The following is a 25687-nucleotide window of genomic DNA, read 5'->3' on the forward strand; positions in this document are numbered from 1 at the left end:
TACTCCGATTAGTAACATCTTCTGAATTTAAACCTAAGCTACTTTTAGTTTTTAGACATTCTAATGGATATAGTTGTATCTAAGTGTGGTTTTCATTTGCATCTTTCTGATGACCAATGGTGTTGGGCATCTGCACATGTGCTTCTTGGCCATTATAGGTCTTCTTTGGAGAACTGTCCAGATTCTTTGCCCATTTTTAAATTGGATTATTCATCTTCTTATTACTGAGTTTTAGTTGCTCTTTATATAGTCTAGATACAAGTCCCTTATTAGACATACGATTTGCAAAGATTCTCTTCTATTCTGTGGGCACCTTTGCACAGTCTTGATGATGTCCTTGACATTTTGATAATGTCCACTTTATTTTTTTCTTTTGCTGTTTGCGAGAAACTGTTGTCTAATCCAAGGTCATGAAGATGTATGTCTGTATTTTTTTCTAAGAGTTTTACACTTTTAGCTCTTCCATGTAGATGTTTGATTCATTTTAAGTTAATGTTTGCATATGGTGTGAGGGAGTAATCTGACTTTCTTCATTGTGGATATGTATTTGCTCCTGCACCACTTGTTGAAAGAACTATCTTTTTCTCCATTGAATTGTCTTGTCACCTTTGTTAAAAACCCAGTGACTAACCGTGAGGGTCTATCTCTGGATTGTCCATTCTCTTCCATTGATCTATATCTTCCCTATTATATTCTAAGCTCCTTTTTTAAAGATGCCTGACTCATCCTCAGGGTGCCTGACTGGTTCAGTCCATGGAACATGCAGCTCTTGATCTTGGGGTTATGAGTTCAAGGCCCCACGTGGGGTGTAGAGATTGCTTAAAAATAAAATCTTAAAAAGTAAGAAAAATAATATAAAACCAAAAGCATAAAAAATTATGTCATATTTCTCACATAAGCTAGGGTATGGCTTAAATGCAGGAAAATCTAAGTAATGTTGGCTGAGCTGAATAGAAAGCAGGAGTGCTTGCATGGCATGTGTTGAAGGATGGGAGGCAGATAGAGGAGGCTGTCTCAACTAGCTTCTTCCAGGACAGACAACCCAAGAGTAAGAGAGAACACCCATGACAGAAGCCATAGCTTTTTGATAATCTAATCTCAGAAGTGACAACCCATTACTTCTGGTGTATTCTATTTATTAGAAGCCAGTCACAAAGTCCGGCCCCCGCTCCAGGAGAGGCAACCACACACAAGGATGTAAATACCAGGAGGCAGGGATCTTAGGAGCTGCTACCACCTACACTCTGTCACCAAAAATCTTTAACATCAAGCTCAGGGTCTAAGGTATGATTTATAGGAAATAAAGCAACAAGTTCAATGGCACCATAAGGAAATAACCCCGAGAGCTCAAAAAGCAGGACATTTTGCGAGACCATCAGCTCAGTTTCTTCAAAAAGTCAATGTCATGCCAAAAAATAAAGGTGACGGGAACTACTTTTAAGGTGGAAGAAGACTCAACAGATAGAACCACCAAATGCTGTGTTTGACCATTGGTGTCTGCTCTTCAAACACAGCCATAAAAGACATTTCTGGAATAACCGTGGAAATCTGAATACGGGCTGGATGTTGGATGATATTAGGAAGTTATTAATTTTTTTAAGCTATGAAAGTGACATTTTGGTTCCACAGGGGAATGTCCTTCTTTTTAAGAGATACAGGCTGAAGTATTTCAAGACTGCAACTTGGGATCCCTGGGTGACTCAGCGGTTGAGCATCTGCCTTCAGCTCAGGGCGTGATCCCTCCGTCCCAGGATCGAGTCCCACATCGGGCTCCCTGCATGGAGCCTGCTTCTCCCTCTACCTGTGTCTCTGCCTCTCTCTGTGCCTCTCGTGAATACATAAATAAAATCTTTTTAAAAAAATTAAAACCAGCCCCTAACCTTAAAAAAAAAAAAGACTGCAACTTCTAGTCAAATGGTCTAGAAAAATACTTGGATAAAGCAAATTTGATAAAATGATGATTATGAAATGTAGATTTGGGGCCTAGGAGCTCTTATTGTATTATTCTTTGAGCTTTCCTATATGTACACTTTTTTTTTTTTCACAGTAAAAGGTTGAGAGGTAAAAAAAAAAAAAGTCACCCTTCTGACCAGAATTATTTAACCCATGGAAATGAACCCCAATACATTTCTCAGACCTCATGAAAAATTCCTCAGTTTTTCTCACCTCGACACTTAGAGTTTGCTTGGGTCATGCCTCGTCTTGCTCTGGAAAAGATTTAGGGTGACTTCTAGCCCCACTCCCAACCCTTGCCTTGCTCCTGGGGCAGCAGAAGGAGTGGATGGAGGAGGAGTGGATGAAATTGGGTCGGAGCAGGCCCGTATATGGGTCTCTGTTCTCATGGAGGTGGGGTGGGAACTCAGACAGGCCTCGATGGGGTTTCTGGTTCTGCTGCTTGGATCGATCTTGGGCAAGTTCCTTAATCACTATGAGCCACAGTTGCCTCAGTTGTCTGAGAGAAGGGGTGTGGGAGGTGTTAGAAGCCATGGTGTGGCTTTCAGGGAATGCTGGTTGGGAAGAAGACAAAGAAGGGCCAGGGTGTGAATTTTCTGGGTCCTGGAATCCAGATGTTCTGGGTAGAGTGGGAGCAGAAACACTCTGAGGCCCCTGGGAAGCAGAGGAGGAGGGCTCCAGAGAGCGCCTCTTAGGGACAGATGTGGGTAGGGGTGTGCAGAAGGAGCAGGTGCCATGGGAGCACTGAGCCCCATGCCATTACGTGTATGAATTACAAAGCAGATCCTGTGGGCCTGGCAAGGGACTCCTCTTTTTCTTTCTCACCAGCACCTTTCTTTGGAATCAATCACTTGGAAAATATTTGTAAGGCCTTTTACACCTGGCGTAGCTGGGATCACAGTAGACGTCTGTCTCCTCTCCACCTGCCCGCCTCTTTCTCATGAGTCCAGCTCCAGTGAGAAGGTGGCTTGGCGGGGTTACAGAAGATCACGCAAAGCCTTCCAACACGAGCTGCCTGCCCGCCACTGTCTCCGGAACAAAGCCTCTCTCTTGTCGCAGGAAGCTGGATGGCCTGTGAGATTATCTGCAGAAAGAAGGAGCCAGCAGGTGAGAGGCACCAATATATTCATCAGTTCAACCCCCCCCCCCCTGCCAGAAGTGAACTTGCTTCCCTCTGCCCCAGCAGTCTCCTGGAGACCCCAGCCAGAGGTGGCCGCTGGCCTGGCAAAGGCCTCAAGAGGCTGCTGAATGAGCCTGTCAGGTTCCCTAGCTTCATGCATAAGCTAGAAATCCATAAACAGGGGAGCACAAATGAGTGGAGCCTGGGGCTTGTGTCTGGCTGGCAGGTGGAGAGATGGGGAGCAGAGCTAAGGGGAGCCAGCTCCTCAGTCAAGGAGAATTCCTTGGAACCAAGTGGAGGAAATGGGGGTGGTGGTTCCTGTGAGCCTCAAAGAGAGGTAGTCAGGTCTCAGCACATCTGACCGGTATGGTCGTAAGGGGAGGACTAGAAGCACGTAGAACCCTCACCACTGGCGAGTGACAAGTGTCAAAAATCCCACCATTAACATGTTATGCCTTTGGGTTAAGCATTGCCCTTAAAAAATGGCAAATATCCCCACAAATGTAAGGAACAAAGTCATGAACTCACCCCTCCATAGACTGTCCCAATGAGTCCTGAGCTCCTTTCCTGTGACCAGGCCAGGCCCGGCTCTGGGGATACAGAGTCAGAGCCCCTTTCTCCCAGTCTCTGTCTGTGGTGAGCCATCAGAAGGCAATGGGTAAAGGCTGCTGTAGGGATGGGGACCTTCTTGTCCTGCAGTGGCTGAGGCTGAGGCCAGGTGGGAAGAGGGTGCCCAATGCGGAAGGATGGAAGGAGTTGGGCAGCAGAGAGAAGGGGGGGCCTGGGAACCAGCAGGGCTGAGGGCTGATGGGAACAGGCTGGTGTGGCAGAGACAGGACCTCCCCTGAGCTGTCCCAGAGGACCTGAGGAAGCACAGGGCAAGAAGCGGGGGGGGGGGGGGGGGGGGTGGGGTGGGGGACCAGCCTCCTTCACCACTCATGGGGGGGCGGGGGTGAGTCACTGCTCTTCTGATCCTGGGGTCCTCATCTGTATTCTTGACCTTTGGGAGGCCTGGCCAACTCCAGACTTCCCCAGCCCCATCTAGAGGTTGGGGCCCGGGCATCTCATTATCCAGACGTCTTCCAGGTAATTCCTCCTACGTCCAGGGAAGATAGCAATGAGTAGGGGGCACCTGGACAAGACAGGAGTTCTCTTCCAACCTCTGAAATCCTGGGGCTTCCTCTGAAAGGTCCAGAGTTCCTAGGAGTGAGCTCAGACCTCCCGCTGATGGGTTAAGTGAGGAGATGCCACCAAGCCAGTGACATTTAGTCTGAGTTGAGCCCGTGTGCACCTTCCCCCACCCTCACTCCACAGAGTTCCTACAAGGGTGGCTAGGGCAGAAAAGACAGTGTGAGGGCCGGGAAGCATGGCAAACCAGGAAACACCCTCCAAGAAGAGAAAGGGAGAGAGGATGGGAGTTTGCAAGAATCCCTTCGAGGTCTTAGGCATTTTTCCCCCCTCTTTGAGGCCAGTGACAAGATTGGCTTGCCTGATCTCAAGTAAAGGCCCCTTCAATGGGTGAGGCCTCCACCACTGGCATCAAAGGAGACCCCAGGATGGGTACCTAGCTGGCTCAGTTGCGAGAGCATGTAACTCTTGTTCTTGGGGTTATGAGCTCAAGCCCCATGTGGGTGTAGAGATTCTTTAAAATGAAGAAGAAATCGGTGACCGCAGGATGATCCTGGAGGCCTCAGGAGGAGCAGGTGAAGGGAGCCGTCCAGAGGAGGACAGGACTTGGCCAGACACGGTGAAGAGGCAGGTTCCAGCAGGTTCCCGGCAAGGACCATCCTGCCATTGTCAAGGTAAGGATGGCCAGTCCTTCCGCAGGCTGGCCCTGGCACTCAGAGCCAGCTTGCTCGGGAGATCTCCTGGCATCAGTTCTGCACGGGACAGCCCTTTGGTTCATCCGGGGCAGGAGTCAAGTTGGGAGGCTTGGGAAGGACTTTGGGGTGGGGACCCTACTGTTGTAGGGTCCCCTGGTGCCTCCATGCACCCCCAGTCCCATCCCCCTGCCTCTACCCACATTGTCTCCCTAGAGTACCTTATCTCTCTGGCTCGTTGCTCCTGCTCCAGTCTTGCCCCTCTCTAGCTCTCCATCTTCAGGGAAGCTTTCCAAGACAACTTCAGCTTAGCCAGCTATTCATTTTGCAGAGTTTTTTTCGAGCCACCAGGGGCCAGAATATAGAGATGAATGAGCCATGATCCCTGCCTTCAAAGAACTCAGTTAGACTGATACGTAAATATGCAAACAAAATGAAGACACAAAGGTGGGCCACCCAGGGACCCGGGGGGATTGAATGGCTGTAGGGGGGCTAGGAAGAGCTTCCTCTGAAGTCGACTTGGCAGGTTTGGGGAGTGAACGCCCCCTCCACGCCTCCTCCACCCCGAATGCAGCAGGAGCTCCTCTGTTGCAGGGGATGAAGAGGGCTAGGGGCCAGGACCCGAGTCTAGCAGGGTCCTGGGCTTGGGGATGCCCAAGCTGCCACATAGGGGAGGGGTGCTGCGGGAGGGAGGGAGGTGCCCTGGGGCCGCACTGTGGCTCCACCAGATCCCGGGGTGTCTGCTACTCAAGGCCTGAGTCTATGCCTGACCTGTGTGCCTCCTCACCTGAGGGTGGGGGCCACCCTTCCCCCTTGCTCCTGTCCTGCACTGGCTGGGTCTGTGGGTCGCACACCACTGTCCTGGGCACCCAGGTGGGACCCAACAAGGTACTGTTGGTAGAGACTTCCTCATACTCTTCCAGTCCTGCCATCACGGCAGCCTTGAGATGGAGTAAGTCTCCTTGTTTGTGGCAACCATGAGGCCTGCCTGGCTCACATGCAGCTCGTTCTAGGAGACACCGTGCCCCACCGCCCACCCCCCACAACCTCTGCTGAAGGGCAGCCTCTTCGCCCATGTTTTATATCATGTGACGCCTCCATCCCCGGCCCCAGCTGTTCGCTGGCCTGTGAGGGGCTCGGGTAAACCAGGAGTGCGGGGCCATGCAGCTCCCTGCGCTTGAGAAGTTGAACCAGGAAGCCAGGAAACGTCAGACCCTGAGCCCAGAAGAGAGGCTAAAGCCTGCACAGACACCAAGAGACCCCGATGTCGATTCTGGGCCAGCTCGGGTCAGGATGGGATGGGAAAGAGAGGCCGGGAGGTAGAGAAAAGGCTGGGGAGAGGCTGGGGATGGGAGCAGGTGGCCAGGGGGAGGGTAGCGAAGCCACAAAGACAGAACACCAGAGGGAAGGACAGTGGCCAAGCCAAGCACCCCTCTAAGAACTTACATTGTATTGTATTGACTCACTGAATCCTCACAACTACCCTATGGACGGGTGCTACTCTCCTATTTTACAGATGAGAAAACAGGCACAGGGGGGCTTAATTGTTTTCCCAAGCTCACATGGCCCATTAGTGGCAGAGCCAGGATCTGAATCCCAACCACAAAGCTCTGCTGAGTCTGGGATCTGGAAGGAGGATGGGACCGTCCCAGCCTCTGATCAGCCCTGGGGTTCTCCTATCTGGGAGGCTTGGCCCCACTGTTCGGATTTCCTTGGGATTCTGGTTTCCTTACTTATGATTTTGGTTGTCTCCTTAACCACACTCCCCCCCCCCCCCCCCCCCCCCCCAGGCATCCTTGAGCTCTCGAAAGGCCAATCTGTCCCTCGTGTAACTGGTTTATCCTTCAGGCTCAGTTCAGTTCAGCATAAACATGAACTATTTATTTAAAAATTTTTTCTCAAGTCACTGCTTTCAACTGTACTCTGTTGAATCTCCTTTTCTGTCCCTTGACAAATCTTGGGCAGATTCTGTAACCTCTTTCTGGTTATTAAATAAATCAAGTTGAAGAATCCAAATCCTACACCTGATTGCAACTTACCTCTGCTTACTGCCTGTGGCCCTGGGGCCTGGAGTGGGGCTGGAGGGGTCTGCTTTTCACTCTTCCTCGTCGTCCTCCTTCTCCTCCTCCCATGCAAGGGCGTAGGGTGGGACAACTTCCTTCTGGATGTTCCTTCTCCATGCTCATGGCCTCCTCCCCGCTGGAGGCTCCACATGCAGAAGTGAGGACAGGGAGGGAGGGACTTGTGCCTTGTAGTACTGACTAGTACTGACTAGTACTGACTAGTGCCTTGTACCTAGGCATGGAGGTCCTCTATTGAGTGGAGCTGCTTCTCTGGCTGATGCTGAGTCACCACCAATTAGTTCTCTGACGGGGGTCCCCTGGCCTGGCGGGCTGCCCTCTTGCAGGGGGAGCTGCCAGCAAGGTGATTTAAGCCATTACCTTCTGCAGTGTCCTTGACCCGTGGAAGATGGATCCGTCCCAGCCACATGCCATGGTGCTAGGGCCGGCCCCTCCGTGCAGGCCCTCACTCCACGCTGCTATCTCCAGGCTCCTTTCCCTGCCCGGCAGGTACGGGGTGGCTCAGCACGTCTGCTGCCTGGACAGATGACCTCCAGCCAGAGAGACGGGCCGGGTGCTCCGCTGGCAGGCTCTCCCAACCTTCGAGTCTCTTGGAGCTGCAAGTCTGACCCCAAGCATGACGTCTGGCTGGAGAAGCTCTGCCCCCACCCAGGCTCCTTTTCTGACAGAAGAGGAACAGCCAGTTCCTTCCCCCAGGCCTAGGATCTACACCCCTGACAGACAGAAGGCCAGACGCAGGAGGAGTCGTGGGTGGCATTGGGTCAGCAGGGCAGCCCCTTCCCACACCCTGAGGAGTGGTCTGAGCCTAAGTGTTTTAGGATATGGGAGTCCCGATGCCCCCCTTTTCCAGCTGTGGGTCCCAGTTTCCTCCTCTGGTGCAGCAGAAAATGTCCCACTCACTGTTCTATGGACCTGCAGCCCAAATACCCAAGACCACTGCCCTGAGACAGAGCAGGACAGTTGGGGACTGGCTGGCTCCTAACAGTGTGGGACTGGCTCGCCCTCTGCCTGGACTCCCCTTTCCCTCTCCTGCTGACAAAGGGGGTCCCTGATTTCCCACCCTCCTTGGATGAGTGGAAGACTTAGGGAGGGTCCAGAGTTTCTGGAGAGCTAAATGCTACAGGTATTACCAATGTGCCCATCACTCATGCTGCCCTGGCCTGGGCTCCTTTTCCTCCCTGCTCCAGCCCCTATGCTTCTCTTCTCTTCTCTTCTCTTCTCTTCACAGATCCTTCTGTGACTTTTCTGCTAGGACCACCTCTGTCATTGTTCTCCCATGACCTTCCTTCCACCCTTCAATCCTCACACCCACTACCTACCAGGGCTCCCTGCTGTACCCCCTCTGGGCTGTCCATCTTCCCCCACTAGCCTGAGTTCCCTGGAAAGGTTGGGCTAGTCCCCTCCCCATTTCTGCTTTGGAGGCTCCGATCTGAGGGACCGAGAGTGGGGTGGGGAAGCCTGCCTGGCCCAGCTGTGGCTCGTGGCCACGGAGCACAATTCAACCCTGTCGGGGCGGTGGTCCTTCATCTGATGGACCAGAGGCACATGCCCAGCCTGGCTGCTGGCTGGCACTGGGCTCATGCACACTCTTTCTCCCACACGAACACACACACACACACACACACACTCTCTCACACACACACACACACACACACACGGCAATTCATAGGGATGTTGTAGACAGGGAAAAATTATAAGGTTCATTTAGAAAGCAGTAAAGAGAGGATTTCAATTTCCTTTGAAAATCACAACACAATTCTTTCGTGGTGGCTTCTGCGGGAGAAGTGGATTCTGCTGTTGGACCGAGGGCACGGGAGTCGGAGGAGACCGTCAGGGAGGGTTGTGTGGGGCTTCATGCATTAGTGGGGGTGGCTGCGGGATGGGTGGGCAGCTGTGTGTGGCCGGGCACAGGGAGAGGGGGACCTGGGGCAGCACTGCGGGAGGGCTCGAGGGGCGGCAAGATGACAGGAGCAAGCTCACACACTGTCCCACACCCTGGATGAGGGTGAGGCGTGAGGCACCTTGGGGACAGAACTTAAGGACGCGTGGCTCTCAGGTTTGTGCAAGTGGACTCTCGTTTGCACGGGGTGCTGGCTGGGGCCTGTGGCAAGGGGGCACCGAGGACCCAGGCCCTAGCTCACGGTCCCCCAGCAGACCCCTGATACAGACAGAAGGTGGAGGGACACCAAGCAGAGGACAGGCAGCCGAGCCCCGCCACGGCATTGAGGCTCACATGGTTGTGTCTGTCCAGGAAGGTGAGGTTGAGGAGCAGAGGACTCTCCTCTCTTTTTGGGGAGACTTCCTGGAGGAGGAGGCAGGGATGGTTTGGTAGTTCTTCGAACTGCGGCAGAAGGGAGGGAGGGCTGCACGCCTCTGTGTTTGTGATGCTCTGGCCATGAGTGTATCACATGTGTCCGCAAGGTCTGCAGGGCCTGCAAGAGCCTGCAAGGTCGGGCTCAGCAGACAGGGGTCCGGGCTCATGGGAGCTGGTTCTAGAGGGACTCCTGGCCATGTTTTAAGGAACTTTCCCTCCCTTTGAGACAGGCTCCTACCTCAAATATCTGTTTGTCGGCTGATGGGATGGAGAGTTGAGTGTGTAAAACGGCGGAGGGGTTTTACCAGCCTGCAGTGGGGGGGGCCTGGCTCTGATGCCCGCTAGACCTGTGACCTTGGGCAATCTGAGCCTCTTGGGGCTTCTCTCGCCCTGTGACAATAGCTTACATTCTGACTGCGCTTTAGGTGACAGTCTTTTACTTACAGCTCACAAACTCCTGAGGGGTGGCTGTGAACGTGCCCATTTTATGGATGAAGACACCGAGGCACAGAAGGATTGTCAATGTTACAGTTTGCTCCTGTACAAAATGAGGAAGGGAGGCTGGATGAGCTCTCAGGGTTCCTCCCAGATTTTACGACCCTGTGGAAATTTGTCACCAGAACAGATTCCTAACCCCTCGGCCATGTTCTTGTTTCACTTGCCGGGTTAGTTTCCTCTTGCTCCTGTGACCATGACCACAAGCAGAGCGGCTTTAAACAACGCAGATTTATTGCCTTAGAGTTCTGGAGGTCAGAGGTCCAAAATCAGTCCCGCGGGGCCCAAGTCAAGGCGTCAGCAGAGCTGCGTTCCTTCTGGAAGCTCTGGCAGGAAAACCCATTTCCTTGCTTCTCTCTGCTCCAGGCCTGCCTCGTGTCCTGGTTTGTGGCTTCTCCCTCCAGCTTCCAAGCCAGCCATGTGGCATCTTCAAATGCCCCTCTCTGACCCCTGCTGGCACTGTTACACACCTGTTCCCTGTTGTAAGGACGCTTCTGGTTACACTGGGCCCACCCAAGAAATCCAGGACAATCTTCCCATCTCAAGATCCTAAACTGGACCACACTGGTGAAGTTCGTCTCACTGGGTAAGGTAACAATTCCTGGGTTCTGAGAACGAGGCTATGGACATCTCTAAGGGGAGGGGGTCACTCTGTCTACCACGTAACCTTGTCTTCTCCTTTCCCTTCCCTCTCCTGTCCCCTCCCTTCCCCTCCCCTCCCCTCCCCTCCCCTCCCCTCCCCTCCCCTCCCCTCCTCTCCTCTCCTCTCCTCTCCTCTCCTCTCCTCTCCTCTCCTCTCCTCTCCTCTCCCTTTTTCCTCCACGTGAGCTCAACCATTACAAGTGTATCTGGAAAAGGAAAGGCAGAGGGTTGAGCCACCTTCTGTCCACTAGGAAATGAAGTTTATTATAAAGGTGGACTCTATAGAAGAGACAGGAGGTAGGTTTACATTATAAATAGAGGGGATTAATTTAGATATCAGAAAGCAGGGATCCTGAGGACTGTGTAACAGGATTACAGGGGGGAAGTCTCAGTTGAAAGGCAAAGAATATAGCGCTGGTGGTTACCGGGACCGACTGTAAAGCCACACAGGCTTGAGTTTGAAACTCAGCCCCTGCTGCTTCTTCAGCTGTGTGACCTTGGATTTCTCTGGGCCAATTCTGTAAAATACCAATCAAAATATGAACCGCATGGAGGTTTTTTCTGGGGATTGTGAGATCATGTTAGAAAGTGCTGAGATTCTCATGATGCAGAGAGTGTGGTTCTGCCCAGAGGTGGGGGTTGGAAGATATGACCTTGGAGTAACTTGGAGGCTCCTTGATGGTCTACACAGGTGGAGGTCCTGAGTATATGAGACCCATTCTAGCTGTTGGATGAATTCAGAGCCGGACTGCTCTCTCTTTGGCAGCCCCTCCTGTCCCTGGCTACAGAAGGGCCTTGGAAGGGCCTTTACAGGGATGAGATAAATCACCGTGAACTCTGTCCACCCTGTGGGTCCAAGGAACCCGGTCTTGGGCCCTGGAGAGAGCAGGCCTCCTGGCTGAGCACAGGGCAGAAGAGTCCCCCCGCCCATCTCAGGGGTGGAAAACCCCCCACCCTTTGCAGGCGCTGAGGCTGGCTCCTCTCCGTGTCAATATGCTTAATGATTTGTGACGTGATTGATACAGAAAGCGAACTTGCTGTCATCCATCTGGTGAGAAGGAAGCCTTGCCAGAGCTGCACATTTAGGGGGAACCAGGACTCAGTGTCCTGCTCGCCGCTGGGGACCTGGGCTGGGTGGGGGTGGAGGAGCAGAAGGGCGATTTCCAGCAAGCCACCTTGTCTCCAGCCTGGAGCGGTCTGGAGGGATGGAATGAAGGAAAGGCCACGTACCGGGAAGGTACCAGGAGCAAGGTGGAGTAGAGGGAAACGCCTCAGAGTCAGGAACCCGGAGGACTAGAAGCCCCCACTTCTCTGGGCCTGCTCCTGTGGGGCTCAGGGTAAGTGAGCTAACACAACATCTCTGCTTTTGCATCTGCAGTGGATGTGGCTGGGGCCCTGCCCAGGTCCCCTCGTGTCCCTCTCATGCTTCTGTGCCCCTGCTTGTGTGCCCCGCTGCTCACAGCTCGCATGGGCAGCCTTCAGAGGATTGCTCTGGGGCTCCTGGAGCCCCCCTCACCTGGACGCACCTGGCAGGTGACCTCACCCCTCACCCTCACCCACCACCTCCAGGCAGGGACACAGAAGCCTGGTAGTTTTGCCTCAACTTGGGGGGAAAAAAACTCTACAGTGGCATTTACATTCCAGAGCTTTCCATGGGCTCAGGCTGAGATTGGGGCTTTGCTGGAAATCCACACCCTTCCCTTCCCGGTGCTAACTAACAGCGCCGCCATCTGATCGGGTTCTCCAGGTAGCATCCCTCTAATAAATTCCTCGCACATGTTTGCTTTTCTCAGCCTCGGCTTCCAGGGAGCCCAGCTCAGGACAAACCCCGAAGCATATCTGGAAGAGGCTCGTGGATAGCAACAGTGAGTCCACACACTTCCTAGTTTGTATCGGGTTGGACAGTGTGGTGGCCCCGCCAGGATGGTCAGGTCCTGAGCCCCCATGCCAGTGGCTGGAGGCAGCAAGGCCTATAATCCCAAACCACATACGAGGTGTATACTCATGTGCATGCATGTGCACATCTCACTACTCAGGTCTGGCTCTGGAGGATTTTTATGACCTCCCAGCACAGCCCTATCCCCGCCTCCTCCTGCCAAAAGCGGATTTGCTTTCCTACATCTGCTTTGCTTGGGCAGATATGGAGATGAGCTTACACTCCCTGGGTACACACTGTGTGGTGGCGGGCATATGGGTGTGTCTTCGTCCACTCTGGCTCCTACAACAAAATACCATAGACAGGGTGGCTCGAACAGTGGATGTTCTCTCTTATGGTTCTGGAGGTAGGGGAGTCTGAGATGCAGGGTTCCCTTCCTGGTGAGAGTCGCCTGGTGGCCTGTAGATGGTCACCTTCTTGCTATGAGCTCATGTGGCCTTTCCTTGGTGTGTGCACATAAAGAGCTCTGGCCTCTCCTCCTCTTCTTATGAGGAGGACATGAATCCTATTGCACCAGGGCCCCATCCTTATGACTTATTTCACCTTAATTACTCGTACGTCCAAATGTAGTCACCCTGGGGGCTGGGGCTCCTTCATGTGAATTTGGGGAGGATACAGTTCAGTCTAGAGCAATGGGGCAAGGTCTTGTTGAATGAAGGGAACTTTAAAGTCATTTAGTTTGGCCTTGTGGGTTCTGCTTGGAGCCCCACAGTGCCAGAGGACCCTGGATGGTGGCAGGGGAGAGTTAAACACATGATCTGGATAATCCAGAGAGGATCTGCCAATTCTGATCATTGGGAATTCACTGTTAATGTAAACATGTTCTCAGGACATACTGTTCTTGCTGGCTCAGACTTGCCTGAGTAAGGAAGAAAAACCAGACGTCATTCATTTCCAGCGTACTTCCCTGCTCCTGTTCAGAGGCGGGTCCCTTGTGTGTTCATTCAGGGAATAGGTACTTACTGAGCATCAGTTGTATGGACTCCTGCTGTTTTGGTCACCAGGCCTCCGCTGGCCTTGTAGGAGGCATCTGTACCCCAGCTCCTCTGGAAAGAAATCCCCTTTATCTTCATTCCCGTGGAGAGCACAGCATCTCCAGGGCAGTGTGACCAGTTGCAAGGATGGACCTGGGACAAGTCTGGTCCAGTGAGAATGTACTCTGGGGCGAGGGGTCAGGGGATAGTTTGGTTACTGGAGAAGAAAAGCTCTAACTTTAACCTGCTGGACATTAATCGGTGAGGACATAGGTCTGGAACTATGGACCATGTGTTATCCTGAGACAAAACCTCTGAAACAGAGAGACTGTGACCTGCAGACATTGTGAGGCCTTCAATCTGGCTGCGCCTGGAGCCAGACATCAGATTTTCAGGTCGATGAGCCAACTCATCTTTTTTTCCACTTAGGATAGTTTTGCTTCTTTTATTACTTTTTAAACAAAACTGGTACAGATGTTAGTTCCAGGAGCGGGAAATTGTGAGTGGCACACCACTCTGCGTGGAGGTAGGTGCAGGGCAGTGAGGACGGGGCACCCTGCGTGAAAAGACTGGTCCCTTGTCACGCAGAGTGACCTCCAGGAAGGCCCGATTGGGAAGTGACAAAGCTGAGGTTGAAGCTGGCCTGCTTGAGAGCAGAGGGTTTTTCCATGAGGCTTGATTGACTAGGAGAGCCACTTCCTGCCTGTGGCCTGAAATCCAAAACAGCTGAGAATCCAGAAATACGGAGGCCTGCGGGGTTGGAAAGCTAAATTATTTTTCCCAACCTAAAATTAGTGTAAGGGCAGGGAAGTGGGAAACTGCAAAAAATCAGAGTGGATCCTGGGAATGCACCAGTCCCCTAGGCCCTTCCCAGTCACCAGTGATGAGCCCCTGTTCCATGAAAGAGATGTGGTAGGTAGGGCTCAAGGAGCAAGATTATCCCCTCTTACCCCAAGGCCATTGTTTGCAATTAGATAGGTGGAGAGCACCTTGGGGGCTGGGAACCTCTTGGCTAGGGGGATGGGCAGAGTACTGGTCTATACCTCCAAGGACTGTGTCTCAACAAGGGTTCTGGCTTCAGGTGGGAACCCATGGACCAGCCCAGAAGCAAACACCAATAGCCTACCAAAGACCCAAGGGAATTATCCTAGAAGAGAAACAGCCAATTTATTCAATAATCTATGTAAGATGCATCAGCTAGAGTGGTCCCCAGGTCCCTACCTCATTAAGTAGAGAGCTACTTTCTAGAGGTTGTATCTTCCCGTGTCCACCTCAACCATGGCCATGGAAGGCAGGGGGCAAGGGAGCTTGCCCAGAAAACACAGCGAAGGGCTAAGAACCTTGCTGTCCACCAAGTACCAAGAGAGGTGTGTGCTATGGGTCGGTACCCTCTGCGTCGGTTGTCTCCCGTTCTCTTGCTCATCAGGACTTATTCTGTTCTATTATATACTGTTGATGTTGTAGGGGGCAGGGAGAGGATGTTAGCTGCAGCACTTAGACAAAGGCTGCCTGCCCGTAGGAGGCCACATCTGGAAGTGACCAAGAAAAAGGCATATCTTGAGGGGCCGGATTACATAGGGTGTAATGCACAGGTGCAGGGGGCAGACTGCTTCCTCTGTCCCCTTCCTCCTTCACTTCATAGCTGTGTGATTGGAGCAAGTTACTTCATACCTTGTGCCTCCAATTCCTTATCATACAAGGCAGATAATAATGATGCGCACGTACACCTTGCATTACCCTCCCCCTTGGCCGCCATCTTGCTCCCACATGGACGCTGAGATGGAGGTCAGTGTGCAGAGGAGAGCAGAGCTGGAGGTGGAGTGAGATCAGATAAGGCTGACACCCTATGAAGCCCTGATTCAGTCATTCCTGAGTCCGGCCTTATGCCTTCCTGGCCACTTATATGGAGGATATAATTCCTTTTTACTTAAGTAATCTGATAGATCTGTAGCACTTGCAATCAGAAAAGGCTGGCTCATATACCTACTATGTGCACTAATCACAGGATATACACCTTCTCCCTCAACCCCCACCCTCCAGGAGCTCTGAGACAGGTATGGAAAGTATTGAGATGGGGAAGTCTAGGGGCCCATGGAAGCAAACATGGGGAATCTCCAGTCTAGGTATGGGGATGAGGGGAAGCTCCCTGGAGTAGATGGCATCTTGGCTGCGTCCTGGAGGAAGTCAGAGCCAGCTGAAGGGCATAGAGGATAAAGTGACCCATCATATGATGGAACAGTCAATCTCTCCGTCACTGGAGATTTACGAATGAGCTGGAAAACAACTTGCTGGAAATGTTGGATAGAGGATTTATGCCTTGACCGGGAGGCTAAGCACCATCTTTTCAGTGGTGAACACAACCCTTGGATGCTGCCACGGTAGCCTCTAGAGCAGTATCACAACCTGGTGGCTCTTCATTGCTTTGGCCTGAGTCTATATTTTGTTTGGCTCATACCATGTTTAAAATTTTAAAACTTCTTGCCAATATTTAAAATAGAGACATTTCACATAAAAGCTTGAATTTTTGGCTTCTCTTGAGAAATGGGAAGGCCTAACAACACTAGTCCTACTCCCCACTTGCCAACAATGGGCTGGCCCTATGGAATGGTGCTCCTTTTACATAGGAGGTACGTATACCTGGGGAAACCTCAATCCCCACCACTCCCCCTTGTCTCATGGTAGTCCCACTTTGCCCATTCCTATATCTTACTTATGGGCCCCTGTAGGACTTGGAATTTGTAAACCCTGCTTTAGAGGAAAGATGTGCTGGCCATGGGTTAGGCTGTCTGTGCCAGTGGGTGATGCTCTCAGAAATGAAATAATCCTGAGTGAATGCCCATTCCTGGCTTCTTTTCCTCTCGTGCCCATGGTCGTGGCTTACATGGGCTGAACAAAGTCAGAGACCTGGGTTTGAGTGCTGGGGGCAGGAGCAGGGTGGGGCTCATGTGGCTTTATGCCTTTCAAGGCCACCTGGCCTAGCAAAAGGACACTTCCACATGGGCTGGGCTAGCTTACTAGGGTTCCACAGTGGAGTTTGAGAGCAGCACTATGACTGATGAAAAACTTATTTCTTTATCTTGCTTCCCTCCTGTGTTTATATTCTATCTCTTTAAGGAATCTCCTTAGGGGCAGCTTTCAGGTCTTCCTGGGTCTCCAGGACGGAGTCCATCAACAACAGCATCTGTGTGTGTGTGTATGTGTGTGTGTATTTTCTTTTATGAACATTTATTTGACATTTGTTCTTTTTATTCTAAGTTTGGGTCGGATTCAAATAATAATTTAAAGGTTTTATTTAAATCCATTCTTAGTGTTGTTCATAATAATCTTGTACATGGCCTGTTCACAGCTTTATTGTGGTAGAATTTACAGGTCTGTTTTGAGTGTGTAGAGCTCCATGTGTTCTGACACACGCATACCCCCGTGTAAGCCCCACCATAGTCATGGCATGAACATTTCCACTACCCCAAGCTTCTCCTGTGCTGCTTCCTTTCCAATCACCTACCATTCCTGGTCCCAGGCAATCACTCATTTGCTTTCTTGTCACTATAGCTGAGATTTCTCCCTTGTAGAATTTCATATAAATGGGAGCATGTACTGTGTACTCTTTTTATCTGCCTTATTTCACTTGGTATAATTTTTTTCGAGATGCATCCATTGTGTTGCAAGTATGAGCAGTTCCTTTTTTCCTGAGCAATATTCCACTGATTGTATAGCTACATTACGGTTTGTGTATCTCTTCACTTGTTTTTTTTTTTTTTAAATGTCTCTAACTCTTTTGCCTACTGTTTATGGGATTGTATGTTTTCTTTTTTTTTTTTTAATTTTTTTTATTATTATTTATTTATGATAGTCACAGAGAGAGAGAGAGAGAGAGAGGCAGAGACACAGGCAGAGGGAGAAGCAGGCTCCATGCACTGGGAGCCCGATGTGGGATTCGATCCCGGGTCTCCAGGATCGCACCCTGGGCCAAAGGCAGGCGCCGAACCGCTGCGCCACCCAGGGATCCCTCTCTTCACTTGTTGATGGTTATTTGGGTTGTTTCTAGTTTGGGGTATTACAAATCAGTCTGCAATGAATGGACATGTGTGGGTCTTTGTGTAGACATGTTTATTTCTCTTGGGTAAATATCTAGAAGTGGAATGATCGGATCCAGCCTATGTTGGGTTCAGTGTATCTTGGGTCTAGTGTATGGGTAACTGCGTGTTTACCTTTTTAAGAAACTGCCTATTTTCCCAACATGGGCATTGTACCATTTTATACTCTCACCAGGACTGGACAAGAGTCCATTTCATGGGGCTGCGTGGTGCACGTGTGGTGTTCCATATCCTTACAACACTCAGCATTTCATTCTTTTAGATTTTAGTCATTCTAATGGGCGGGTAGTGGTATCTAATTGTGATTTTAATTTGCACTTCCCTGATGACTAAGGATGTTGAACATTTTTTCACGTACTTATGGGCCATTCATTCCTCTATTTGTACATAACAGCCCTCCAGTACCAACTCTCTCAATCTCTAGTAGAGGCAAAAGAAGATCATACAGAAAATTCATTTGCAGTACAGCGAATCAGTTCTATGAAAAGGACTGGTAAAAAGATGTCCCACCTGTGAGAGGGAGACAAGCTCACATCTAGAACTGGAATGCTGGGGTTTTGTCATTTTCCCAGAACCAAGCAGCTGGGGCAGAGGCAGGGGTCTCAGACCCATTTCTGTGATGGGGATGGTTCAGTGCTTGGCTATTGGCCACCTCTCTGTTGGGTTCCCCTACTGGGCAGATTCCTGTGGGGTGGAGGGTTGTTGGGAGGAGTGGCAGACCCAGAGTTTCACCTCCATTTTTTTAGGTTCTCTTGTTCCTGGGTTTAAGTTCTGACTCTGCAAACCCATTGAAGCCAGCTTTGCCCTTGGCCACAGTCAATAGAAACAAGGTCCTGACCCTTGGTTTCCCCGTTGGGGTTGGGGGTGGGGCTGAGGGACCCACATGTCTAGCTCTCCATGCTGGTCCTGGCTCCAGGCAGCTGGGCAGCAGGGGAGCCGGGCCATAGCACACCGGTGGCGGGACTCGGTCCCATGAGGCTGTCACTGTGCGGCATGCACATCTAATCCCAACATCACTCAAGGCTTAAACTCAGACCTGGATGAACTGTAAGACCTGAACTCATCAGGTCTCTTACACTGATCAGTCTGTTCAGCCTGCAAACTGTTTTGATTGATTTTCTTTTCAATGACTGGGACTGCTGTCTGACTGTACTGATCAAAATGAAATTTGGCTTCAGGAAGACTGAGCTTAAGGATGGAATGTCTTGTTCTCTTTGTCAGTTTGGCTTATCTTCTATTCCAAGAGCTCATGGATTTGTCATATGCATCAAAGTGTTCGAGTCTTCTGCCACTAATTGGCTGTGTTATCAACATGACACGGTGAAAAAGTCATTGGTTTTGGAATATACTGGAACCTGGCTTTAGTCACAGCTCTGTCACTTAGAAGCAGTGTGACCTTGGGCAAATTTGTAAGACCCGTTTTCTCCTTACTATGGGAATAGTGAAATATACCTCATGGTGTTGTCTTGATAATTGAATTTGACAATGGACATGATGTTGAGGTATACTTGTAGTTTTTATTGGCTTGAGCTTCAAGCTTCTGCTGTGAAGAACGATGACGCTGGACTACGTGATCTCCCAGGGCTATCCTACTCTGAAATATGATCCCTGGAAATAGAGCAATGCTCTTGTCCAGATCATGAGGTAACTTCCCAGTGTGTTAATGAGTCTCAGGAGGGGAGGACACAGTATTATATATAACCAAAAAAAAAAAAAAAAAAAAAATCCAGATTTCCAGAAATAAGAGAAACTTTTAAACTTTTTTTAAAAATTTTTTTAAATTTTTATTTATTTATGATAGTCACAGAGAGAGAGAGAGAGAGGCAGAGACATAGGCAGAGAGAGAAGCAGGCTCCATGCACCAGGAACCCGACATGGGATTCGATCCTGGGTCTCCAGGATCATGCCCTGGGCCAAAGGCAGGCGCTAAACTGCTGAGCCACCCAGGGATCCCGAAACTTTTAAACTTAATGTCAACCAATGTGACACCCACAAAGCACCGCCCCTTGGTCAAACTACTTTCTTCTTCCTGCCACCTTCCATGTAGCAGCACCATCCAACAGGCCCATACGTTTGGGTAAATAATCTAACCAGACAAAGCCAAGTCTTAGAGTCAGTGGTCACCTCTATCACAGACTTGGAGGAGGTGCCTTGTGGTGACTCAGTTTCCCTTTCATCCCAGAAGTTCTACAGGCCTCGCTCATTCCCTCCTCATGTCAAAGCTTCAAGTTATCCTCTCGAATGGCCTCTGAGGTACTCCAATAGGAGTTGGCAGGATGAGTAGCAAGAATTATTATTAATTAGTGAAAATATGCATAATCACATAATTGGAGTGTATAATTGATGCTTCGCTGCTGCAGGCAGTAATGGAGGGATGCATAGATGAAAGCCAGGGAGAAGGAGGCTGCCATACAGTATGAGCAAGGTGGAGGGTTTGGCACTCCTGGGACCTACCCTGCAAGACACGGAGTGACAAAGGTCATAGGCTGCAGAGCTAAAGAACTCAACGAGAAGGTGGGTGAAGCTTAGGACTAGTCGCTGACAAGCACAGAGCTGCTTCCCCCGGGAGACTGTTTTGTGCCTACACTTGGAGCCCACTAGTGTATGTCTGCAGCAGCACAAGCCTTCTGGAGAGAGCACTCAGCCGAAGTCCAGAGGTTCGCAGTGGCTGAGGAAGAGGTGGTTTCATCTCACCTGCAGCTGGCTTCCTGGGCTGTCCCCTTGGGCCCTTGTATTTCTGAGCCCTCGATGCTTTGGCAGCACCCCAGGTAGAGCTCCCCCCTCTCTGGCCCCAGGGCCCTGGGTTATTATAAATGAGACGTGACCTCTGGGATTTATTGGTTTCAGGGCTCATTTGTTGGAAGAGGAGGAACAAAGTGGCAACTGAAGAGTCTCTTCTCAGAATATTGCACTCAAGGATTCCTCTGCTCCATCGAGGATGTGGGGAGGAGGGCTGCGTGTGTGTGTGTGTGTGTGTGTGTGTGTGCACGTGCGTGCAGCGGGGACGGGGTTGGTGGTGGTGGTGGTGGTGGTTGGGCCAGCCGTGGGACAGGAAGCAGGTGGTGGCGATTCTCGGAAGGGGGGGATAACAATGACGATGACCGTAATAATAATAGGCACCCGCGTTGAGTGCTTCTGGTGTGTCAGGTGCTGTGCTTGGGGCATGCCATCTGCACTAGTTCATGTCATTGTCACGCATTTCTATGACGCGGATGCTGTCATTATCCCGTCATTGGAAAGGACACAAGAGCTAAGGCGAGAGAAGTCACCTGTCCAAGGTCACCCAGCTGGGAAACGGTGGAGCCAGGACTTCAGTCCAGGTCCTGCTCGGAAGCCCACGTTCTGCTGCCACCAGGCCTGCTCCTCCTGGCACACAATATTTTCCTTGCTGCTGCTGCCACCACCATCACCTCCACCTGTGTTTCTACCCCTGCGTGAGCCCCTCCCCACAAGCCCCTATGGGCTTCTTGTCAGGATCAAACGAGCTGATCCTTAAGAAGTACTTGGGACAACAGTTGGGCCTTTGTAAGCGTGTGTCAATACTAGTTATTGTTATTTTTCTAATATGCCATTTCTCTCTGTAGGCTACTGTGCTGGGTGCCGCAGGGCCACAGAGGTGAGACAGACCTGTCTTCTGCCCTCTGGGGAGCTTACATTAGTGTTGGGAGATAGGACAGACACACACAGACAGTGAGAAGCAATGCACGATGCATACATACATCCATGCACGGGGAGCGTGGCTCATAGAATAAAAGCAATAGAAGTCCAGAATGGGGAGTGACATTGCCTTGGATAAAGAAGGAGGGCTTCATGGAGGAGGTGAGGTCAGACCTATAGATGAGGGAAGGCTTGGGTTATTAAGCAATAAGATGGGATGGGCGAGGCCAAGGCATCCAGATAGAAAAAAATAACTCCAGGGGCACCTGGGTGGCTCAGCAGTTGAGCGTCTGCCTTCAGCTCAGGGCATGATCCCGGAGTCCTGGGATCGAGTTCTACATTGGGGTCCCCTCAGGGAGCCTGCTTCTCCCTCTGCCTGTGTCTCTGCCTCTCTCTGTGTGTCTCTCGTGGATAAATAAATAAAATCTTAAGAAAAGAAAGAAAAGAAAAGAAAAGAAAAGAAAAAAGAAAAGAAAAGAAAAGAAAAGAAATAATTCCAGAATGTCAGGCCTTCCTCCCAAGAATGAGGACAGGGATTTCTGTCTGTTTTGCAAGCTGCTGTATCCCCAGTGCCTAGAATAGGGCCCAGATTCTCAGAAGCTTGATGTAGACAGAACGGATGAGAAAAGGAATGTTCAGGGGGAAATTGTATGTTTGGGTGAGACCAGCAGACTGGTTTGGCGGGGTTGAGAGACGTGGACTGGAACGGGACTTGAAGCAGAAGCTTGATTTTGACAGATGGAGGCAAAAGAAGGAGCTGCAGTAAGGCTCTGTGTGGCTTCCTGTGAATGCCCAGGAGAACAAGGGAAAAGTTCATCCTGTACGAGCCTGGCATTTTCCCCCACGTTTGGCACCTGGAAGAGAGGAGGTAAAACCAGGAGTGGGGAACCTGCCTCAGAGCAGAGTGTGGGCCCCCGGGCTGGTCTAAAGCGCTGAAGTGGCAAGTGCAGCGTGCAGGCACCTGCTTCCATCCCACCGCATCCCGTCAGCACGCACGTCTCCATCACAGTTTGCAGTCCACGATATTCATCTGCCTTGGTTTATGGCAGTGTCCTCACTGCGCCAACGCTGCTCTCAGTGGATTCCTTAAACTGGCTGCTTGGCATCTTTAGTCTAAGCAACTGCTCGGTGGACTCAGTGTTCCTACTTTCCAAATGCCTGCTTAGGGGTGATGCAAGAATGGTGTGTGCCTTTCCCAGTAAAGTGTTGGAACTGCTCCTGTTCACGGCCAGTTCCCAGATTAGACCTTTGGCTCTTGGAGAAGGCGGGAGGAGTTTGCTGTTTGCTTTCAGGTGCCTGAAGGGGGCTGAAATTAATGATACCCAGAAATTGATTGAACATTAATAATTTTTTAAAAAGTTCCTATGGTCTCAGTGGACCCAAACTAATGCTTTCAAATTGAGTATGGGCAATCCTGGAGAGCGTTGGGGTTAGGCCTGGAGCAGAGTAATCTATTACTTGATCCCAGGGACACAGAGGATTAAATGTTAGGGTGGGAGGGGATACAGAACAAAACATACTAATATTCTCCCAGAGTTTTCCCGAGTGAGACTCTGCCTTAGGAGGTTGTAGGAGATAGTGGAAAGAAAAATCTTCGAAGTTGACAGAGCTGAGTTTAGTCTCTGTTACTTAGGAGTTGAGTGATCTCTGGGAAATACCCCTAACCCAGTAGTTTTCAAAAACAGGGTGATTTTTGTCACCCAGAGGACACCTGGTAACGTCTAGAGGCATTTTTGATTGTCCCAGTTGGGAGTGTGTTTTTGCTATTGGCATCAAGTGGGGGGAGGCCAGAGAGGCTGCTAAATAAACATCCTACAGAGCACAGGACAGTCCCCACGACAAAGAATGATCTGTCCCATAATGTTCTTAATGCCTAGATTGAGAAACCGTGCCAACCATAGTGAGCCTCTGTTTCCTCATCTGTAGAATGGGGCAAGGAGCTTGCTCATTAATTGCTAGGAAGATTAAATTTAGTGCGTGGGTGTGTGTGTGTGTGGGGGGGGTGGCGGGGGGGTAGTCCCTGGCACACAGTAGGCCCTCAATTCCATTCCTTCTGTTACCCTCTTGAATGCCATCTTCATCCCAGGTGTGGAGAAGCTGGAGTGAATTCACAAGCGTTGCCAAGCTAATTACAGGGCAGGGAGTAACATTCTGAAGGAACATGAAAAGAACTGGAATTACTTAGCCTGGAGAAGGAAAGTGGCTCAAAGGTGACTTAATAATAGTCTTAAAGCCTAAGAAGGGTTATTATTTAGGAGAAGATAATCCACCGCTTTCCATCTCCACGGAGGAATGGAAACATACTACAAGCAGGGCGGAATTAGGCTAGATGTTAGGCAGGACTTCCTGTCTACAAAGGTTAGCTAAAGGAAGAGCCTCAGTTGCTGAAGGAGCTGCAGGAGAGGAAGGGGTCAGGTGGGCAGAGGGGAAGCATGACACTGGGGATGGTGTGGTCTCTGCCCTCAAGGGACCTATAGATTAGTTTGGGGGTGGGGGAGTGCTGGGTGGAGGGCGGTTGATGCAAATGCAGTGGCAAGCACGGGGTAAAGGACTCCAGGAGGTCAAGGCTTAGGACACAGGAGAAGGGGTAGTGGGGTAGCATTGATAAGGATCTTCAAGCTAAGTCAGCTGTTGGCCAATGAAGAATAGAACCCAGGGGAGGTGGGCCCAGGGGCCTGGGGTGGCCAGGGGAAGAGGGCAGACGTTGAGGAAGTGTGGGGTGGCTGAGGGGCCGCAGAGAATCCTCCAGGAGGCCTGGGGACAGACAAAGTGGGATGGGGCCAGCCCACGGTTTCCTGGGGATGCCAGGCTGAGGGGCAAGGGTGGGGGCAGGTGGTCACTCTGGCCAGTGCCCCCCAATCCCGACTCAGCTCTGGCGGGGACCCCGCTGATTCTAGTGCCCGCCTGCAGATGCTGTGTCTGCTGCACTTCATGAAGCCCCCCACCCCCACCCCGCCTTCTCACTGCTGTGCAGTTTGGGCTGGAGGCAGCCTGTGGGGTGGGCAGGGTGTTCCCTGAGTCTTCCCTGAGGACTTCAGGCAAGTGAGAGGTCATGAGGGTGGTGTTGGCTGGGATGGGTCAGAAAATCCTCTCCTGAGACCTATTTCCTGGGTAGGCCTCTGGTCTCTCTCCATCAGGGTAGACAGTCTGGCTCCAATTTGGAATTTGGGCCACCTGCTGATCCCCTGCCCGGAATCCATCCTGAGCACTGGCTGCTTTCTCCCTGGGGCCCCAACAGTCACGGGCCCTGCCACTGCCCGGGTGCTGCTTTCAGGGGACTCACCAGGCCCCTCAGGCTGTCCGGGGCACCTGTGCCCCTCCAGTGGTCGCCTCTGGGCGTCCTGTCACTCCCTGTCTGTACCCGGTCTCTGTGGCCCTCCCTGGTGGGAAGGGAGCTCGGCAGCGAAGGCAGGAGCAGGAGAGGAGGGGCCGAGGGTAATACAGAACCATCCAGGCCTGGTAGTGCTGCCGACAGGTGTCCGTGCCTGCCCGTGGCTCGGCCATCTGAGTCTGGGCAGAGTCTCTCTAGGGCCAGGGGCTGCTAGGGCCTAGGTCCCTCCAGGGGCTGCTCCTCCAAAACAGAGGCAACGGGCAAATCAGAGGCCCCCTCACCCCATCCCGGGGTCCCACCCGAGCAGCAGCAGGACCTGGCAGCCTGGAGAGCTCCCCGCAGGAAGCACCCCCACAGAGTCTGCGTGGAGGAGGAGGCCCAGGTGAGAGGGGAGGCGGGTGCCTTCCACGGTTTGCAGGTCAGGGGAGGCCCGAGCAAGGACTAGCTGCGCAGAGGCAGTGAGGGGCCGTGGGGGGGCTTCACGGAGGCAAGCGGGCCTCGCCAGCAGGTGGGCGGGCACTGGAATCACCTGGGCCCTGGCCGGAACTACAGAGTCCAGTCGGGACTGGGGTGCACTGAGCCAGAGCGACACTCTCTGTCATCAAGTCAGGAGTGGTAGACCTCTGTCCCCTCTGGGTTAGTTAGCAAGGACCTCTAAGGCCCCCGAGGCCGCCCTTCAGAGTAGCCCTAGCCTGACCTGGGCAGGAGCTGTGCGCGGTTGCTGCAGGCAGCGGGGCGTGGCGCCAAGAGCACCGGCCTCAGCGCCTCAGCGTTCGGAGCTCGGGGAGGTCACACTCTGCTCCTCTAATAGTTCTGGAAGCAGCAGCAGCAAAGTCCAAGGCTATACCAAGCGTCCCCTGCCTCATGTTTCCTATGAGGGGCCAGCTGCTCTGAGGGGTAAATGGGCTAAGAGATGGTCTCTGTGTGGTTGGGTCCTAACAATTACTATTTGCTTCTCTTTCTGTGCCCCGGGGCCAAGAGCTGGGGGAGCCCAGCCTGGGGGTTTAAGGTGTCACAGGGAGGCATTGATTCTCAGGTGCGGACCTGGCCTTGGGGGAGCCCCAGCATGGGCACCTGGATTGTTCACCCTCACCCCCACCCTGCTCTGCTCTTGAGCAATTTATAATCATGGGTGCAGACTCACTCCACTGAACAGACCCCGCAGAGGTCTCTGGAGACCTCAGGGTCTCCTGGGTGAGGTAGGATAGCACACAGAGACAGACTGTGTGCTGTCCGGGTCATGAGGACACAGGGGCGGCGTCTCACCGGG

General features: G+C 51.7%; 1 long non-coding RNA gene across 3 annotated transcripts in view; it reads left to right on the forward strand.

The window, feature by feature from the left end:
* The first annotated feature begins 10082 nt into the window (after positions 1–10082).
* LOC140594689 (uncharacterized) overlaps positions 10083–25687 on the forward strand; it is a 56639-nt gene continuing 41034 nt past the window's right edge. For all 3 annotated transcript variants that reach the window (XR_011995800.1, XR_011995801.1, XR_011995799.1), the window contains exons 1-2: positions 10083–10374; positions 12219–12290. This is a non-coding gene — a long non-coding RNA (uncharacterized lncRNA). The remainder of the gene's footprint in view (positions 10375–12218; positions 12291–25687) is intronic.

This window comes from Vulpes vulpes, chromosome 12, assembly GCF_048418805.1.
Source record: "Vulpes vulpes isolate BD-2025 chromosome 12, VulVul3, whole genome shotgun sequence".
NCBI classification, from domain to species: domain Eukaryota; kingdom Metazoa; phylum Chordata; class Mammalia; order Carnivora; family Canidae; genus Vulpes; species Vulpes vulpes.